This window comes from Schistocerca americana, chromosome 1 (assembly GCF_021461395.2).
Source record: "Schistocerca americana isolate TAMUIC-IGC-003095 chromosome 1, iqSchAmer2.1, whole genome shotgun sequence".
NCBI classification, from domain to species: domain Eukaryota; kingdom Metazoa; phylum Arthropoda; class Insecta; order Orthoptera; family Acrididae; genus Schistocerca; species Schistocerca americana.
The window spans coordinates 1,261,947,031-1,261,965,829 of record NC_060119.1 but is presented as its reverse complement, the minus strand read 5'-3'; the positions used below and the strand labels follow the sequence as shown (position 1 = coordinate 1,261,965,829).

General features: G+C 44.5%; 1 protein-coding gene and 1 non-coding gene across 2 annotated transcripts in view; both read left to right on the top strand.

The window, feature by feature from the left end:
- LOC124577539 (EF-hand calcium-binding domain-containing protein 4A-like) overlaps positions 1-18,799 on the top strand; it is a 797,374-nt gene that overhangs the window by 324,967 nt on the left and 453,608 nt on the right. The gene's annotated exons all lie outside the window — the stretch shown is intronic.
- On the top strand, positions 13,257-13,331 carry Trnat-ugu. The gene has a single exon. It is a non-coding gene; the product is annotated as a tRNA-Thr (tRNA).

The window sequence follows — 18,799 nt, the reverse complement described above, 5'->3', positions numbered from 1 at the left end:
GTGGCGGCCCGAGGTTCCAGGTGACCGTCTGGTCGTTCCAGTGGAACACAGGCAAAGCGCGTTGTGGCTCCGGGAACACTCCGCCGCCAGGGGGAGCGTAGCGTAGCTGGCCGTGTGAGGCAACTGCGCACGGCGTGTGGATTCCCAGGGATAACTGCGCTAGGTGCAGCGAGCATTTGCAACCGCGGAGGTGTCTGCTGGAACACCACAAGTGTTTCCCACACAGTCTACGACAGAATGGTCCTCTCACTGCTCTCTGGTTAGCCTTCGATGCTCCTAAAGCTTACGCTGCGTGGCTGAAAAAGTGGGTAATATCAATTGTTTCCCCAGAGATGTTCAAATATTGTGGTACCAGAGTTCATGCTTGTAACTGGTTTTGATCTCAACTAAAAGACTGTGTACTCATCGTAACAGCATCTTGAGAAAGGGGGGTAATCACTACAGGTGTACCACAGGGATCTATGCAGAGTCCACACTTTTTCTTTTATAAATATTATGATCTCCCAATGTTTACACAAGAATCAGAAAAAGTCCTCTATGCTCAATGTGCAGGCCTAATTGAGTAACTACAACAAGTGAAAACGTAAATTGCATTTTCTTGAAAATTAGTTACTGATTGTTCGATAAAAACAAATTATATTCAGTTCAGTATTGTACAAGGCCTGACCTCATCAACAGAAATAATTCGGCTGCGTAATTGAATAAATCAAACAGAACATTCTACATTCTTAGGTGTTTGTAATGATAAGAAGCTGAACTGTAAGTCACATTTTACAGATCTTCTTGCACGTCTAATCTCTGAAACACTTGCTTTACTGATAATACCGTATTTTGGGGGGGGTGCATTGTCAAAAAATTTATTAAATTTCCGATTCAAATCAGTATCAATATCGTCCAGGCCTTTAGAGTCAAGAACTGACGGAAACTCTAAAGCTACAAAAAAATAAGAAAGCCACTGGTACATGGTATCAGTATGGAACGTGGGAATGTGGAGGGTTATTCCTGCAGTGAAGACTTCTTCAAATATTTAATCAGTGCTGGAGAAATAAGAAGGTACCAATAGATTGGCTGAGAGCTAAAGTAAAAACAAATGTAGTAACTATCGTGGTATAAGACTCCTGGATCCAGCCTAAAAACTGTATGCCAAACTCGTGAATACAAGACTTAAAAATTACATGGGAAAGCTAGTATCTGAAGAACAATCAGCTTTTAGAAAAGGACAATTAACTATTTACCATGTTTTTACGCTGCAACAAGTTGTAGAAAAGAGACGGGAAATCCACCTTTCTTTTGTAGTGTTTGAGGAAGCATTCGATCATGCGAATCTAGGATTGCAATGGAATATCATGGCTGAACAAGTTATCAATCTCACCTCTTAAGTGCTATTAAGAGTCTGTACACAAACACCGAAATTGTCACAGATATGGCAAATATCACAACAAAGCCAATGAACACAGACAAAGAAAAAAAACCAAAGAAAGTGGAATACAGGGTCAAGAAATGGGACTCTTAAGAAGAGTAGAAGGCTGTACAGGGGAAGATCGAAAAAAGAACTGAAGCTGTAAGGAGAGACTTAAGAATATATAACCGAAGCGAAAAAAGTGAATGAAAACTGGATAAAATGGAAGGAACATGTAGACGATATGGTTGCAGAAAGATTCCCGGTAAAGCTCTCAATTGTAAATGCACTGGAAGAAAAAATGTAGGAAGACCATACAAGAGATGGAGTACCGTAATGGGCAATTTGCCTAATACTGAAAAGTCCCCTTTGAACAATTATACATGACTGTGCTTAAACTGACACACAATATTTTTAGCGCAACGCAATCTGACTTTCAGAAATCCTTACAAAAGAATGGCCCTGACTAACATTAACCTATACGTTTCACAAATCAATTACCTCACAAAAATCTTGGTTACTCGAACTACTGCAATACAGCGAGCGCCACTACTGCCAGCTAAATAAAAAGATTCAAACTACGGAAGGCACGATAGGCATAGCTAGCAAATGAAAGATTTTGATAGAGAACAAACAATGTATTTACCTTAATAGTCATCAAAAGTCATAATATGTATATAGCAGTTCATGACATCCAGTCTTACAAATTTCAAAATTCCGCCATTTCTCTCCCCACATCCACCACTGCTGGCGGCTCACCTCCAACTGCACAGCGCTACGCGCTGTTAACATCCAACTGCCCAACACTACAATGGTAGACAACAATGCAAACTGGCCACAGACTGCACACAGCACAGCCAGTGATTTTCACACAGAGCGCTACGTAACGTTGCCAATAAGAAAACATAAACAGCCTACTTACAATACGTGAAATGAAGAAGAAGAAGAAAAAGAATTTTCCTATTTTCATCCATTAATGTCTCGTGGAATATTCTGCGGTAGCTTGTCACTGATAAAAAGAATTTCGTTGCGCGGATGTATGCAATAAGGATAAAGTGGTGTCCATTGCGTAAATACTTCTGGACACTACTTTAAACACTATGGCACACCGAAATCCGCGCTGCACTGTTACTCCTTTTTGAAGTTTCTAGTCAGCAACCAGTTGCAGTTTGAAAACAATATTAACATTTGTCCATGTAATACGAGAGGGAGAAATAATTTACGCTATTCGTCACTGAGATTTGGTGTTGCAGTGAAAGAGAAATATTCATCCTTAAAAATCTTTGAGAAACGTAGATGACTTGAAAGACTATAAAATTAACTAGAAAGACAAACTGAAATCATATGCTCTTGACGAGTGTTACTTCATAGAAGAATTACAGAATATATGGTAATGTGATGTGTGTGTGTGTGTGTGTGTGTGTGTGTGTGTGTGTGTGTATGTATGTATTTAAGAGTGTTTGACTGAATATACACTGACGGAAAAAAATCGCAACACAAAAAATTAATTAGTGTACAGTAATGAAATTCCTGGAATACATTTGTCTGGGCGACATATTGAAGTGATTAACATTGCAGATCTCAGGTTAATGTAAGCGCGAGACATAGCCAGTGTAACAGCCAGAATGTTGAACGCATACAAGCAAACGTGCTTGCAACGTGTTGTACAGGTGCCGGATGTTGGTTTGTGGGATGGAGAACCATCCATCTTGTATTTGGTCGGTCAATACAGGGACGGTTAATGCTTTCCGTGGGTGGCGCTGGAGTTATCGTCCGATGTTATCCCATATGTGCTGATGGGTACCAATCTGGTGACCGGGAAGGCCAAGGCAACCTGTCGACGCTCTGTAGAAGTTGTTGGGTTGAAATGGTTCAAATGGCTCTGAGCACTATCAGACTTAACATCTGAGGTCATCAGTCCCCTAGACCTTAGAACTACTTAAAACCTAACTAACCTAAGGACAGCACACACATCCATACCCGAGGCAGGAATCGGACCTGCGACCGCAGCAGCAGCGCGGTTCCGCACTGAAGCGCCTAGAACCGCTGGGTCACAGCGGCCGGCCGTGTTGGGCTACAACAGCGGTATGTGGGCGAGCGTTGTCCTGTTGGGAAACAACCCTGGAGGATTGTGTATATACGGTGGCACATCTGGTCGAGTTACTAGATTGAGATGCGATGCACAGGGTGCGTGTGATGACCACGAGATTTCTCCTGCTGTTATACGAAATCACAGTCCAGGCCATAACTCCAGGTGTAGGTCCAGTGTGTCTGGTAGGCAGACAAGTTGGTTGCAGGCCCTCAACTGGCGTCCTTGTAACCAACGCACGGCCGCCACTGTCACCGAGAAAGAACCATCTTTCATCAGGAAACACAATGGACGTCCACCCGGCCTTCTAACCAGCTTTCGCTTGACACCACAGAAACCGTAAATGGCGTTGGTTTGGGCTCAGTGGAATGGACTTGACACCACTGAAATGTCAAATGGTGGTGGTTTGGGCTTAGTGGAATGGGCTTGACGCTATTGAAATGTCAAATGGCGGCGGATTGTGCTCAGTGGAATGGACTTGACACCATTGAAATGTCAAATGGCGGTGGTTTGGGCTCAGTGGAATGGACGTGACACCATTGAAATGTCAAATGGCGGTGGATTGTGCTCAGTGGAATGGACTTGACACCATTGAAATGTCAAATGGCGGTGGTTTGGACTCAGTGGAATGGACTTGACACTATTGAAATGTTAAATGGCGGTGGTTTCGGCTCAGTGGAATGGGCTTGACACCATTGAAATGTCAAATGGCGGTGGTTTGGGCTCAGTGGAATGGACTTGACACCATTGAAATGTCAAATGGCGGTGGTATGGGCTCAGTGGAATGGATGTGACACTATTGAAATGTCAAATGGCGGTGGTTTGGGATCAGTGGAATGGACTTGACACCATTGAAATGTCAAATGGCGGTGGTTTGGGATCAGTGGAATGGACTTGACACCATTGAAATGTCAAATGGCGGTGGTATGGGCTCAGTGGAATGGATGTGACACTATTGAAATGTCAAATGGCGGTGGTTTGGGATCAGTGGAATGGACTTGACACCATTGAAATGTCAAATGGCGGTGGTTTGGGATCAGTGGAATGGACTTGACACCATTGAAATGTCAAATGGCGGTGGTATGGACTCAGTGGAATGGACTTGACACCATTGAAATGTCAAATGGCGGTGGATTGTGCTCAGTGGGATGGACTTGACACCATAGAAATGTCAAATGGCGGTGGTTTGGGCAGTGGAATGGGTTGCCACCATTGAAATGTCAAATGGCAGTGGTTTGGGCTCAGTGGAATGGGCTTGACGCCATTGAAATGTGAAATGCAGTGGTTTGGGCTCAGTGGAATGGACTTGACACCTTTGAAATGTCAAATGGCGATGGTTTGGGCTCAGTGGAATGGGCTTGACACCATTGAAATGTCAAATGGCAGTGGTTTGGGCTCAGTGGAATGGGCTTGACGCCATTGAAATGTGAAATGCAGTGGTTTGGGCTCAGTGGAATGGACTTGACACCTTTTAAATGTCAAATGGCGATGGTTTGGGCTCAGTGGAATGGGCTTGACACCATTGAAATGTCAAATGGCAGTGGTTTGGGCTCAGTGGAATGGGCTTGACGCCATTGAAATGTGAAATGCAGTGGTTTGGGCTCAGTGGAATGGACTTGACACCTTTTAAATGTCAAATGGCGATGGTTTGGGCTCAGTGGAATGGGCTTGACACCATTGAAATGTCAAATGGCAGTGGTTTGGGCTCAGTGGAATGGGCTTGACGCCATTGAAATGTGAAATGCAGTGGTTTGGGATCAGTGGAATGGACGTGACACCATTGAAATCTCAAATGGCGGTGGTTTGGGCTCAGTGGAATGGGTTTGACGCCATTGAAATGTGAAATATCGGTGGTTTGGGCTCAGTGGAATGGACTTGACACCATTGAAATGTCAAATGGCGGTTGTTTGGGCTCAGTGGAATGGACTTGACACCATTGAAATGTCAAATGGCGGTGGTTTGGGCTCAGTGGATTGGACTTGACACCTTTGAAATGTCAAATGGCGATGGTTTGGGCTCAGTGGAATGGGCTTGTCACCATTGAAATGTCAAATGGCAGTGGTTTGGGCTCAGTGGAATGGGCTTGACGCCATTGAAATGTGAAATGCAGTGGTTTGGGCTCAGTGGAATGGACTTGACACCATTGAAATGTCAAATGGCGGTGGTTTGGGCTCAGTGGAATGGGCTTGACGCCATTGAAATGTGAAATGGCGGTGGTTTGGGCTCAGTGGAATGGACTTGACACCATTGAATTGTCAAATGGCGGTTGTTTGGGCTCAGTGGAATGGACTTGACGCCATTGAAATGTCAAATCTCGGTGGTTTGGGCTCAGTGGAATGCAGGCTACAGAGCGTCTGGTCCGGAGCTGTCCTTGAAGTAAACGGTTTGTAACATTTCTTTGTGTCAGTGTGCTAACAACTGCTGCTCAGATTGCTGCTGCAGACGCAGTACGATCCTTCGCAGCCATACGCTGAACACGATAGTCTTCCCTGTCGGTAGTGCCGCTCGGGTGACCGGAGCTCCGTCTTCTTGCGAGCGACGTTCTCGTGACAACCGCAGGCAGCAATCATGAACAGTGCCTACATTCCTGCCAGGTCTCCCTGCAGTATCGCAGAAGGAACATCCAGCTTGTCGTAGCCCTATTACACAACCTCGTTCAAATTCAATGAGGTGTTGATAATGGCGTCTTCAAGGCATTCTTGACGATAGATCGCCACGTCGGATCTCAAATGTAACTGACGCTCACGACCGTTACAGCGTGTATCTCTGAAGCGCACCTCAGTTGCGTCCCCACCCCCATAGTGGCGTTACTAGCCCTAGTCTTATGCGGCTGGTGCGAAATTTGAACAAACATCAGCTTTTGAAAGTTTCCCGTCTAACCTCCTTGCCTAAGGACGCCAGATGAGAGCTGATGTTGTCAAGCCCTGAATGAAAATTGCGTAACGGATAACTGGGGAGGGGAGCTTGAGAGCGCTACCTGGAGACAAGGGGCTGGAGGGCTCACACGCTGATGTGTGGTTTCCTCCATTCTATATCTTTTATCTAAAATGAATTCCTTTAACTTGACTTCTTTGTGATTTTTAAGGTACGTTAAAGACTGATGACAATTGATTACCTATTTATTTTAAACATTATCACTCGACTTTACAGCGATTGCAGCAATTGTCCCAGTTTACAGGTATTACAATTTTACAATTTATAGCTCGGGTATATTATATACTAATCTGCACGCGCATTTCTACGGGCAAGACGGAATTGCGTTGGCCAAATGTATACCACCAAAGTCTCCCAATATTTTACATGGGACATCCACTATGTGAGGAGGATAACGGGGAAACTGGGGACCGGATACATTAACACAGGAGGTCAAATTTCCGAAATTAAACGAGAACATTCATTTCCTTACACAGTCAAAAGCTGGAAATAAAATAATTAGTACAAATATTCAAATACCTCTCTTCCACGCGTGAACATTGAGACAGACGCACTGAGGGCACGTCTGCTCACTTACCCGTCTTCTGTAACACCCCCTAGAATATGGCGGGCACCCGGAGGTCTTCCTGGGGCCCGGTGGAGGGGGTGGTCGAACCACTTGGCCGTGACCAACCTCTCCACCCCTAATCTTGTGACACTGGAAAGTCTTTGACTTTGCTCTGCCTGTGCTGTCTCTCTGTTCCTCTACCCAGGAGTAAGGTTGGCACTACTGTACTACAAAACTACTTCCCAACAAAGATTTGGCCACGCTTTACGGAAAGGTGTGAGGAGGATTAGGAAAGTTCATGTGCAGATTCACATTCACGTACAAGAAATGCAGAATACACGTCACATATAAATACGTATTATGACGCCTGACACATTTCTTTCCACCCGTCCACATGGGTTCTGTTGCACCCGCGGCCGGCCGCGTCGGGCAATAAAATTGGCGGCAGAGCCTCCTCTATTTGTATTTCTCGGTGCGAGCGAGTAGCGAATCCTGCTGCTTATAGAGCGGAAACTACTGTACCGTTTCAGTTTCACGTGTAGAAATTGGAAATTTGTGGTAAGGTCTTATGCGACCAAACTGCTGAGGTCATCAGTCCCTAACTTTATACACTACTTAATCTAACTTAACTAACTTACGCACACACACACACACACACACACACACACACACACACACACACACACACATATTCCCGAGGGACGACTCGAACCTGCGACGGGGGAACCGCGCGAACCGTCACAAGGCGCCCTGCACCGCTCGGCTAAACCGGGCGGCTTTCAGGTGTAGAAACGTGCCTGACTACTTCCGTTTATGTCGCAGAACTTCTTCCTGGAGTTGCGATTTTTTCCCCGTCAGGGTAGTTAGTATAAATTACTGTGTGAGGACAAAAAATGTAAATGGTCAGCATATTGACATATGTTTCGCTCATGATGAGTAGCGGAAAGTGTTATGCCTTGGGACACTTCTCAGACTCACTTCTAGCCAGCTATAGCAAGTCTGTCACACTGCTGAATTTCAAGACTGCACGTTTTTATCAACAAATGTTTCTTTTTCAGGTACGTGTTTCCAACTGAAGCGCAGCCAATGCTGAAACGCTAAGACGTCAGTCGAAACAAAAGAGTGGAGACAGCAGAGTATGGAGCGTAAGTATGTCTGGTTCTACAAGTGAACAAACACAATGCAGCATTTGGAAAGGGCCTAACGAAATTTTGGCACTCGGCGATGACTGTTAATTGTCACCTTACCGAGAAATTTTAGATTTTGATAATCTTTTGACTAAATTTTAGCAAAATTTGACCTAATAGGACTTCGGAACATTTTCCCGATTTCCGCCTATAGCCATCCCTGTGATACATAACAATATTTTCCTGTTCTATTAGTAAATGATGATATTCACTTTGTATATGCTGCACTCTTTTTCTAATATTACAAAAATTACTCCGGAAAATAAAGGTTTTTCGAAGTACAAAAACCCATTCCAAGGTACAGAATCGTCATGTACCTATGCACAGATATTCTATTGGAATATGAAAGCGATGAAATCGAGAAGTCTTGTTAATGCTGCATTCAGTCGTTTGTCTGTTATTATGGAATTTCCTGGCAGATTAAAAGCGAGACTCGGACTTGGGACCTTTGCTTTCCGTGGGCAACTACTCTAGCAGCCGGCCGGAGTGGCCGTGCGGTTCTAGGCGCTACAATCTGGAGCCGAGCGACCGCTACGGTCGCAGGTTCGAGTCCTGCCTCGGGCATGGATGTGTGTGATGTCCTTAGGTTAGTTAGGTTTAATTAGTTCTCAGTTCTAGGCGACTGATGACCTCACAAGTTAAGTCGCATAGTGCTCAGAGCCATTTGAACCATTACTCTAGCCACTGAGCCGGCTCACGAATCATCCTCACAGCTTTACTTCTGTGAGTACATCTCCTACCATATCAGCGCACAATCCGCTGCTGAGTGAAAATTTCATTCTGGAAAAAACCTCCAGACTGTGGGTGAGTCACGTCTCCACAATATCCTTTCCTCCAGGAGTGCTTAGACTTGCAAGTTTTGAGGGAGTGCTTCCGTGAAGTTCGGGAGGATATGAGGTATTGCCGGAAGTACAGCTTTGAGGACGGGTCACGAGTAATGCTTGGGTCCCCAGATCGAGTCTCGACCCGGCATACAGTTTTAACTACCAGGAAGTACCAAGTTAGCGCATCTTCCACTGCAAAGTGAAAATGTCTTTCTGTTACAATATTATTCTGCTAAACACAAATAATCGGTAAGTGAAATCAAATTGTGCACAAATATTATCAGAAACCACATACAAATTAAATACATTTCGAAGCTATAGGTATTGGAAACTAACATAAATTTCCATTTCCAAGACAAGTAAAATTTGTTAAGAAATTGAATAAACTCAGTACATTTGCGAGTACATGTTTCACGGTAAAAGATCTCCTTCCATTTCAAGATACAAGGCACTCGACAACAAATAACTTTCAAAAATTTGTGGAGAATTTTCGAATGAAACAACAAGTTTACCGCAGAAATTGAAGATACCGCTTCATTTGCAAGGTTCATTTTATTTTTCAGTACTTAAACATAACCGGTATCGGACTCTTCCATGCCGATCATCAGTTGTCATAAATTTGTGCTTGATCTCCAGCACCGTGACCAGCCAGTGTAGATCACGGAGTTTTTGACTACAAACTAAAAATAAATATAAAGGTGAAAATAGAACAACAAAAATAGAAAACCCCCGGTGGTCACAGGCTCATTTCTCTGTTGTTATGCATAACATTTAAACTTGTGCATTTTGTAAGTAAAGATGGTGTCTATTAAACTACTAATTACAACGAACGTGTAGCAGAAACAGAAACATTATTTCAAAGTACAAAGGACATATAGCTAAACAACACTATTATTTCTAAGTTTTAAGCATTGTGGACACACAGTACGGGACGTCCACAGTGTATAACACCACAAGAAGACCGATACCTCACCATCAGTGCCCGCAGACGGCCACGGAGTACAGCAGGTAGCATTGCTCGGGACCTTACCGCAGCCACTAGAGCAGTTGTCTCCAGACACACAGTCTACAGACGACTGAACAGACATGGTTTATTCGCCCGGAGGCCTGTAAGGTTTATTCCACTGACCCCCGGTCACAGGAGAGCCCATTAAGCCTGGTGTCAAGAACACAGTACATGGTCATTGGGACAGTGGTCCCAGGTTATGTTCACGGACGAATCCAGATGTGGTCTGAACAGTGATTCTCGCTGGGTTTTCATCTGGCGTGAACCAGGAACCAGATACCAACCCCTTAATATCCTTGAAAGGGACCTGTATGGAGGTCGTGATTTGATGGTGTGGGTTGGGTATATGACTGGTGCACGTACACCCCAGCATGTCCTTGACAGTGGAACTGTAACAGGTCAGGTGTATCGGGACGTCATTTTGCCTTTTCAGGGGTACAGTGGGTCCCACCTTCCTCCTGATGGATGATAACGCACGGCCCCACCGAGCTGCCTCCGTGGAGGAGTACCTTGAAACAGAAGATATCAGGCGAATGGAGTGGCCTGCCTGTTCTCCAGACCAAAACCCCATCGAGCACGTCTGGGATGTTCTCGGTCGACGTATCGCTGCACCTCTTAAAACCCCAGGGACGCTTCAGGAGCTCGGACAGGCACTGGTACAATAATGGGAGGCTATACCCCAGCAGCTGCTCGACCACCAGATCCATAGTATGCTAACCCGTTGTGCGGCCTGTGTACGTGTGCATGGTGATCATATCCCATATCGATTTCGGGGTACATGTGCAGGAAACAGTGGCGATTTGTAGCACATGTGTTTCGGGACGGTTTTCTCAACTGATCACTGATCACGTGGACTTACAGGTCAGTGTCGGGTCTGTTTCCCATGTGCCTATGCTATTAGCACAAATTTTGTATAGTGTCACGTTGTGTGGAACCACATTCTGCAATTATCCTTAATTTTTGAGCATGTGTGTAGGATAGAGTTACTGAGTAACAGCCATGCTCAAAACTGTAATACTTATTTATATCTTACGCGACTAAATAGGTCTTACCTGAAATGGAAAATAGCACGTGCTTCAAAGCGTGCTGGGACACATTTGGAACTCAGTATAAGAGCACTTCTGCGTGACATGAATTCGCCGAGTCGTTGGTTCAAATAGCTCTGAGCTCTATGGGACTTAACTACTGTGGTCATCAGTCCCCTAGAACTTAGAACTACTTAAACCTAACTAAGCTAAGGGCATCACACACATCCATGCCCGAGGCAGGATTCGAACCTGCGACCGTAGCAGTCGCGCGGTTCCGGACTGCGCGCCTAGAACCGCTAGACCACCGCGGCCGGCGCCGAGTCCTTGGTGGAGTGCCGAATGTGTGGCACCAGTATCTACGTGCAGGTCATGAATTCTCGTACGTAATCGGCCGGTAGTTTGTGGGTGCGGAGATGGCGCCCGAGAACGTGCCAGACGTGTTCCATTGAGCCCAGATCACGTGAATTTCGTGCCAGAGATATCAGTGCTAGTTCACTACCACGCTTCTCAACTCGCCGTAGCACTGTTCCGCCTTTATGACACTCTCACATACGCTACCGGAAGATACCATTGTCGTCGGGGAAAACATTAAGCGTGGAGAGATGTAGGTTGTCCACAGAAGTGTTCATGTAGTCCAGAGCTGTCATGGTGACCATAGGAACGCCTGGTGAACGTGCCCCGTTGGATAATACTGCCACTCTCCTCGACCTCCACCGCTCCCCTCCATCGACCGATGGCCCTAGCTGTCTGGTCCCTTCAATCCCACAAACCAACCTCCCCTCCATACCCACCCGCTAATGGCTTGCGCCCTGCACGTCCATAGCAGCCGTTCGCCCGGATGCGGCGTATTTGGACACAAGCATCGACCTGGTATAACAAGAAACTAGTTTCAACCGATCTTACAACTCGTTCCGATTGATCCACGGTCCCACCTCGATGATTCCATGGCCAGTTCAACCGTAATTGACGATGTTATTGATTCAACATGGGAACACATAGTAGTCTCTGTTGCGGGGTCCCCATGACAATAATGTGTCCTGAACGGTGTGCTGCGAAACACTTGTGCTTGCATAAGCATTGTACTCTGTCGTCGTATACGCCATAAATGGCCACATATCGTCCTGTACAGACTGGGCAAGCCTCCGAACATGTTTTGTGACGAAGCGTGCACATCCAAAACGTTATCATCTACTCGAGATTTCACCGTCCTCCAAACACTTGCTGTAGATCCTCAAGACAGTAGCACACGAAAAGCCGACGCGCTTGGCCGTTTCCGAGTCCATCGCTCCCATGCGCCGGTTCACAGATTTCTACACTTTCTCAAAGTCGCTTATATCAGTGGCTCACCCGATGTGCGGCGCACGTCGTTGCTATAACGGTTCGCCTTTCGTTTCTGCTGCGTTTATGTACAGGGGATAGGCAAAGTAATGTGAACTGCGCGAGTAATGGGTTGGTTGTGTATGTTACTCAACACTGCAGGTAAGGCGCGTGTCGCACTGGACTGTGCTTGTTCAGTACGGACTAGGCATCAGTGCAGGTTGTTTACCAGTGGTGCACACGCCGTATTTGCGTTCAGTGGCCGAGGTCGACGTGTAATGAAAGACCTAACAGAGTTCCAAAGAGAGCACATTGTGGGGGCCCAATAGCTCGAGCGTCAGTACCCGAGACAGCCAACTTACTGAATGTTTCAAGACCAACTGTTTCAATAGTCTGCACAAAACACGGAGAGACATCATGTAAACACAATAGTGGCCACAAATCATGTCCGAAAGAACAGACACCATACCCCTGTAAGTATAAGTTGTGGCAACACCGGCCATGACCTCCTCCTTCTGTGCGGATGCACGCATATTCCCCGAACTCTTACGGTTCAAAATGGTTCAAATGGCTCTGAGCACTATGGGACTTAACATCTATGGTCATCAGTCCCCTAGAACTTAGAACTACTTAAACCTAACTAACCTAAGGACATCACACAACACCTAGTCATCACGAGGCAGAGAAAATCCCCGACCCCGCCGGGAATCGAAGCCGGGAACCCGGACGCGGGAAGCGAGAACGCTACCGCACGACCACGAGTTGCGGACGAACTCTTACGGGACTTGGTAAGAATGTCTTCCACGAGTAATGAGTGTGTTGGGGTGGGACATTACGAGTTTAGTGTGTGGACATACAAGGTGAGATTGTGGGTATCGCGGGAGGCGTGCGCGAGATAGTCCCTGCAGTCGCGCTATTCATCTGTGTCCTCGGTGGCTCAGATGGATAGAGCGTCTGCCATGTAAGCAGGAGATCCCGGGTTCGAGTCCCGGTCAGGACACACATTTTCACCTCTCCCCGTTGATATATATATATATATATATATATATATATATATATATATATATATATATATATATATATATCAACGCCCGTTAGCAGCTGAAGGTATTAATACAATACTAACCTCACTAAAATAATCCTCTTCACGAGGATACCGGTTATAATTCACTGGGGCATGGATGTGTGTCATGTTCTTAGGTTAGTTAGGTTTAAGTAGTTCTGAGTCTAGGGGACTGATGACCTCAGATGTCAAGTCCCATAGTGCTCAGAGCCATCTGAACCATATACAATTCGCAGTATGCTTCACGTTCAGATGATCTATTTAGAAGCTGAACATTTCGTCATTTGGTTAAAAATTTGGGCCTCAGTAATTAGGGAACAAAGAACCACAATAGCGCAAAAGCTACACATGTCGCCCCCCTACACTAGAGATCAGAAACGGAGCGAGTTCGACTCTGACATTGCGGGTTGCATACTACACAAGTCAAGGGGCGGCTGTTACGTCAGTGCTAACGGCCCTCCTCTGTTGCCGCTGTAGTTCCGCTAGTGTGACGAGACTGAAATCTGTGGCGCTGCGGTCGCTTCGTACTCGTCGACTCGTTCTCTGTTGCTCAAGCAGACAGGTTATGACTTATTGTTCGTACGGGAGGTGAATACACGATCTTGCTGCTGTAAAGTAGCACTGACGAGGGTTAATGACCGATTGTCGGGATCAGATGATATTTATCGAAGCTATATGAAACGTCTCCACATGAGCTGTTTGTAACACGTACATCGATTAGGAGTAGGTTTATCTTAAGTAAGTGTGTACTTGCAATTTATAAAGTGTGCATTCTGTGTTATTTGAACTGCTTGATGTACGGTATGAAAACTAGAGTTTTGTAAAGTACATGTGAAAAAAGCAAAATAATATATTGAAATTTTAAATTATTGTAATATGAATATGTTTATGAAAGAAGTATGTTTGTTAAAAGCTGGTTCATGCTTAGGGCACTTGTATTTGTAACATGCAAACGCCGTAGGGTAGTCCCACTGCAACAGAAGTGGCATGGCGCGATGTAAAAGGTGGGTTTGGCGGTCGAATTGAGCGGCTCCTTTCTGTGAACGGCACGCAGTGTGTGGCTAGCCGTAGCACGGTACACTTCGACGGTGCTAAGAGAGGCAGTTGGAAGCTGCATTAGAAGGGATTTGCCTCGGATGTCGATCTGGCTATTATTTGGTATTCACGGAACAGTGAAACGGCTCCAATATGTTGAAAATCCGACGCCAAGAAGAGATTCTATATAGTATTCGCACATCAAGAGCCGCGAATACAGTTAGCCGCCATTTCTCCTGCCACCAACCTTCGCCACTGCTTCGCAAACTTCATATACTCAGTTCAGTAATGTATATGGCCATGGACCACTTAATTTGTGTGTTGTTTCAATAATAATCACATAAATCGTCAGTTCGTGTTCAAAAACCATAACTTCAATCCTGATCACTGAACCTACTCAGGGTCCTCACCTAAGTGCTACTAAAACCGAGTATCCTCATTTAAATGAGCAATTCTTGCATTCATGTGTTTAAAAGTGATTTTTTTGTCTAAAGTAAAAGGAATAGCAAAAGTTTAAGTTAGAGTAACATTTGAATGCTTTATTAATCAACTACTCCAAATGAAGTTGTTAAGATAGGAAGTATAAGTACAAAAATTCAAAGATCAATTAATAGAAAACTGAAAAATTTAAAAGCTAAAACCACAAAAGTGAAGTTGGATAGGCATTTGCTAAACTATTCTTAGTTTATTATAAACATAGTTTTGTAGGATTACAGTGAAAGATTGTGCAAATATTTGCAAGAATACCTGCTTCACAGGTGATTAAAATTCAAGTACATATAAATCTTAAATGAACAGATCTACGGTAGTAGTGTTAGAAGTGAAGCACACTTTCAAAAAATATGTAGTTTTGGTACCCATCATGGCTGGTTCCTTTTGAAGTTAATTAAGCGTAGTGTTGTATTTTATTACCTTGTAAAGTAATTTAAGTGAATGATTAGCTTTTAGAGATAGTTTTTTACAATAGCAATTGTGGTGTCACCGCCAGACACCACACTTGCTAGGTGGTAGCCTTTAAATCGGCCGCGGTCCGTTAGTATACGTCGGACCCGCGTGTCGCCACTGTCAGTGATTGCAGACCGAGCGCCGCCACACGGCAGGTCTAGAGAGACTTCCTAGCACTCGCCCCAGTTGTACAACCGACTTTGCTAGCGGTGGTTCACTGACAAAATACGCTCTCATTTGCCGAACCGATAGTTAGCATAGCCTTCAGCTACGTTCTTTGCTACGACCTAGCAAGGCGCCATTACCAGTTACTATTGATGCTGTAAAACATGTACCGTCAAGAGCGACGTTCACCATTAATGGATTAAAGTTAAGTATTCCACAGCTACGTCCTTTTTTGCTAGTCTCATTTCCTTGACCTGTTCCAGACCTCACGCTAGCCTGCGTGAGCTAAAACGCGTGCCTTTCGGCTTCCTCTCATAGTGGGTTGGCTCTCTTGCCAATCCACAACAGCAATAATCAAAGATCCTTGGCTAGTGAAACTATGCCAGTTTACGGGCCCCCATCATATTCTCCATCTATTAAGAAAAAACTGTACTATTACTGTTACTAAAGAGAACTGCTATATGTAGAAGAGTTTAAACAGTGTATTTAAGATGTTATTCATCTTTATTTGTGTGTATCATGTCAGTCAAGATAGAAGTCCCTCATGTGCAAAATTAGTTCTGCACTTCATGCAGTGATGTCTCAGTATTTGATTAAGTAGTGCTCTTGAGTGTGGCTGTCATTAGTATGAGCTCGGTGCAGCTTCGTTCGCCATAATTTACTGGTGTGTGTGTTATTTGTAACTGCTGCTATGCACAGTACAGAGTGCACTGACTCAGTTTGTGTCCTGTTCGCTATTCAGAGGGAAGTCTCAGCAAAAGTAACTTCAATAACTAATATTCAATTTTCTCAAAAATATATTTCCATACTAATGTGCCTAATTAGGCTGGCGACCGTTCATTTTTTTCATTCATTTATGGTTTTACCACTTCTGTGAACTCCCAGTGTTAAAGCTCGTTAGATTTTTCTGTTAACTTCACAAAATTCGAAATTATAGTACGATATCCTTTTCCATTAGACACACGCGCAGTCGAATTTAGAAATCCTCTCATAGGGTAACATTAGCGTGTTTCACGGCAAGTTAGTATTATACGTTTCATTGATCTTGGAAAGCATCCTTCGGTTTCGCTACAATTCTTAACGACTCAGATGTTCTGTACGACTACATCTGGAGAGAAAGATGGACGACAGAGTGTGTGATATTGCAGCAGCATTTCTGACTGCCATTCCAACGCCAAAGGATAACTCCTTTTCAATTTCAAATTCATAACTATGTTCCGTACGTCTCTGTGTAACCCATTACCAAGTATTCATGTCATATCGTTCCTGTCTCCACTGTCGGCTTCTAGCATGAATGTGTGGCTTGTCTGTAACTGGCAGTTGGAGTTTTCTTAGTTGCCAGGAGCTTCCGTGAATGTTAAGAGCAATTTAGCCAACCTTTGTGTAGAGATTTGAATCCGGCTACGCCGGGTCAGAGAGGCATTAGTGGCCACTGGTCAGCATCCATTGTGAGGTCGGTACAGGTAGAAAGCGCTTACGCTCTCTGAGCCCTCCGGGGTTGCTGTGTAGACCCCGGCGACGGGGCAGGTTAGTTAACTCTTCCCCGGGGCACCGGCCAACGAGGATACTCTGAGTAGCATCTGTAGTTGCTAAGTTGGAATGTGTTAGCTGTGTTTGAGTTTCCCATAATCACTCTGGTCTGTGGCGTTGATAATCATGCGGCACCAAGTAGTTCAGTCAGGAAACGGTATTTATTTCATCAATATTCAGTTTATTCGATGAAATCTTTGGTGCAACTGCAACTTGGCATGGACGAGCGGAGCCACCGCGCGATGTAAAGTTTTAGTTAGTTTCGAGTATCGTGTATGAATGTGTCGTGTGCTTTGTGGAATGGTTGTGTTAAATTTTATTAATTTTTTCCGTCCAATTTGTGCTTCTTTGCCACGGACTTAGTAGCCTGTATTCTGCTGTACTACGTGAATTTCTTTGTAAACCATGAGGCTCCAGTTCGATGTAAACACCTCTCGTGTTCGAATTGAACCCTCAGTTTCATCGCGGAGTGGATGTGCTCACATTTGATAAATGTATTTACAAAATTACTGAGCTATACGGAATTTCGGAAGTTTGCTTTGTTCTCTTGAAATTTACCGTTAAAGCTAGACACCCTTTGTCCCAGTTAGCTGTATGTGGAGTGGGGAAACTTGCTTCTATTTTTTATCTTTTGTTGTGTGAGTGATAGTGTGAACGTCGTGTGTGTGATCCTGACAAACTGAAACCAGTAATTTTGGAGACTTGCCGCCCCCCCCCCTCCCAAACGTGTCAGTCCAGCTGTTGCGTTGTGTAATGTACCATGTGTCGTGATTCACGCGCTGTCATTCCAAGTAACTGAGTACTAACATCTGTGTGACTGTTGGTTTTAATGAGGATATTTGCTCATTAAAAGAAACACTCACATAGATGTTAAGTTAAAACACAGTTACTTGGATTGCTGGCGCATGAATCTCACATCTCACAGCGCCATACAGCTTCCTAGTTAGGGCCCTTAAAAGCAGTTGTTTGCAGCCCCCCCCCCTTCCCCCGTAATAATGTTTCAATGGGAGTTATCATGATTAACGTATATTCCAATATATGGATTGGTATTCGGTCTACCCGAAGGGAGGCCCTAGTCACACGACATTTTTTTTTTTTTTTTTTTTTTTACGAGGCAAGCGAACGCAAGTTCTATTTGCATTGTCGTTCTTGGGATTTAGGAAATCAGAAAAGAGATACCGGGTGATCAAAAAGTCAGTATAAATTTGAAAACTGAATAAATCACGGAATAATGTAGATGCAGAGGTACAAATTGACACACATGCTTGGAATGACTTGGGGTTTTATTAGAACAAAAAAAAAAAAAAAAAAAAAAAAAAAAAAAATACGAAAGTTCAAAAAATGTCCGACAGATGGCGCTTTATCTGATCAGAATAGCAATAGTTAGCATATCAAAGTAAGACAAAGCAAAGATGTTCTTTACAGAAAATGCTCAATATGTCCACCATCATTCCTCAACAATAGCTGTAGTCGAGGAATAATGTTGTGAACAGCACTGTAAAGCATGTCCGGAGTAATAGTGAGGCATTGGCGTCGGATGTTGTCTTTCAGCATCCCTAGAGATGTCGGCCGATCACGATAAACTTGCGACTTCAGGTAAGCCAATAATCGCACGGACTGATGTCTGGGAACCTGGGAGGCCAAGCATGGCGAAAGTGGCGGCTGAGCACACGATCATCGTCCAACGACCCGCGCAAGAGATCTTTCACGCGTCTGGCAATATGGGGTGG